Here is a 2,917-nt window from a genome sequence, read left to right on the forward strand (position 1 = left end):
GGCGACGGCGGCGGGCGCGGGCGACGGGGCAGAGGGCGGTGTCGGCGGCGGGAGAATGAGGAACTGAAACGAAAATTTCGCAAGTGTTGTTTATATAGACGAAGCATTGGTCCAGGTTGGTGGCACCAACTGGGACCAACGCCCCCCTTAAGTCTCGGTTGGCGTTACAAACCGGGACCAAAGGTCTCTTTTAAGTAGCCCAAAGGGCGGGAAGCAGAGGCCTTTGGTCCCGGTTGGTGCCACCAACCGGGACTAAAGCTTGGCATTGGTACTGGTTGGTCGCAACAACCGGGACCAATTCACCCCTTTAGTCCCGGTTGGTACCACCAACCGGGACCCAAGGCCTCGTGCTGCTCGTGGCCAAAACTTTAGTCCCACCTCGCTAGTTGAGAGGGGCGCGCAGTGGTTTATAAGCCCCACTGTCGCACCCCTCTCAAGCTCCTCTCAATTACAGGCTTACAGGCCTAATTGTAACTGCTATGTCTGTTGGGCCTATTGGTCCATCTGCGGGCCTGAATCCTGGCCCATGGTAGGGTTTCTAGTCGTATTCAGCCCATAGTGGCCCAGCAGTTGGAATTTTTTTATTTTTCCTAGATTTTTTTTCTGTTTTTTGCATTATTTATTTTCTTTTGTTTTTTGCTTTATTTTTTAGTTCCTTTTGCTTTTAGGTAATAAAAATTATAAACTTTCTGTTAGTGCCATTTGTGTGAATCACTAGTTTTTGAAATTTGTGTGAATCACTAGTTTCTGTTAGTGCTATTAAAGTTTCTAACAAAAATTTTCTTTATGAAAATTCTTTTTTCTTTTACTGTTTTGAACAGAAAATACTTTGATAATTTTAGTTGCATAAATTTTATATAATTTTAGTTTCAATAATACTACAGGTTTTATAAAAGTTTATTTTGTTTTTACTTATTTATTGAAGTTTATTTTGTTTCTACTTATTTATTTTCTTTTCTTTTTTGCTTCTTTTATTTATTTTATGAAAATTCTTTCTTTTTTGCTTTATTTATTTTATTTTGTTTGTACTGACTGTTGCTATTTTTATTTATTTTATTAGTTTATTTATTCTACATTATTAAAGTTTATTTTGTTACTACTTATTTATTGAAGTTTTTTCTGTTTCTACTTATTTATTTTATTTTATTTCTACTTATTTATTTTATTTTCTTTATTCGCTTTTTTTATTTATTTTATGAAAATTATTTTTGCTTTTAATGTTTTACACACAAAAGCCCTCTCCCCTAGCTGGTTCATTGGTCCCGGTTTGTGGCTTGGCCCGGTCCTAAAGACCACCCTTTTGTACCGGTTGAGGCCACCAACCGGTACAATGGCGGTGGGCCAGGAGCGAGGCCCATTGGTCCCGATTCATGCCGTCAACCGGGACCAAAGGGGCCAGATGAACCGGGATCAATGGCCCCACGAGGCCTGGGAGGCCCCTGGCCTCATGAACCGGGACCAATGGGCCCATGGGTACCGGTTCGTAACCGAGCCGGTACTAATGGGCTTATCTGGCCCGGACATATGCCCTGTTTTCTACTAGTGCACCCCAACAACCCTACGCCGCCGCCGCTACCTCTCCCGTAGCCACCGCCGCCGCGATCTCCCTACCCCTCCCATGCAGCGCCGCCTTACGCCGCTGCCATCTTCTCCCTCCATCACCTCCTAAACCCTAACCGCGCCACGCCCATCCCTCACCATGTCTCGCTCCAAGGCCGAACCCTCCGACGCCGGATCCTTTCCGACCACCATGTTCACCTCGGATCGCCTCAATGAGCTGCACATCAAGGATCATGTGCCCGTCATCCTTGACCTCGACTCGCCGTCCTACAACGCATGGCGCACCTACTTCGCGCTGTTGTTCCGCTCCTACCGTTTCATCGAGCACATTGATGGGAGCGTCGACTTCCGCGACATGAAGGACGACAACGAGTGGCTTGCCGTGGATGCCTGCATCGTCAAGTGGCTCTTCCTCACCATCTCCCCAGGCCTCTTCAACATGGCGAACGCCCGTGACCCCTCGGCGTACGCCATGTGCACACGGTTTGTGCGATCTCTTCCTCGACAATCAGCTTCAATGTCGTGTCTTCCTCCAAGGGGAGTTCTTCACCATGCAGCAAAACGATCTTTCGATCGATGATTACTGCACACGGCCAAAGGTCCTCGCCGACGAGCTCCGCGATGTCGGCATGAACATCGACAACTCCGTCCTCCTCAACAACCTTCTTCGGAGCCTCCACCCCAACCTTGGCCAGTCCGCCGCCAACCTCTCCCTCGTCACATCGACGTACGCCAAGGCGGTCACTTACCTTCGCATGAAGGAGAAGCAACTTCGTCACTCTGCTCGGCAGGCGACCCATGTCGCGCTCCATGTCGGCCTCACCGCCGGCACCGGCGCGCCTCCCGCCCCGACTGCACCACGTGCTCCTGCGCCGACCCCGCCTCCCGCGCTCGCCCCCTCCGGTGGCCGCAAGCAGAAGGGCCGCGGGGGTCGCACCCGCAACTCCAACACCGTGCAGCGCCCACCCGCGACCACCGCGGTTGCTCCTCCTCCACCATGGCTGTCCGGATACAATCCCTGGACGGGTGTTGTACATGCATACTCCATGCTCGTCCCTCGCCCTCCTGCTCCGAGCATCGTCGGTCCGAGGCTAGCTTCTCACCAGGCACTGCTGACCACGCCCGCCCTCGGACCCGCGGCATATGGTGGTGTTGCCCCCTACAGCGATGCGGCGGCATATGGTGGCCCTCCGACCTATGGCGCGTATGGCGGACCCCACGGCGGTGGATGGGATCCAGCCCTCCTCCCCGCTCTTCATGTCGCGCCCTCGCCGAGCAACTACAACAGAGGTGGCGATTGGTATATGGACACCGGCGCCGCTCACATGGCTTCCAACCCCGGTATCCTCTCCCGCGC

Source organism: Triticum dicoccoides, chromosome 4B (assembly GCF_002162155.2).
Source record: "Triticum dicoccoides isolate Atlit2015 ecotype Zavitan chromosome 4B, WEW_v2.0, whole genome shotgun sequence".
Lineage (NCBI taxonomy): Eukaryota > Viridiplantae > Streptophyta > Magnoliopsida > Poales > Poaceae > Triticum > Triticum dicoccoides.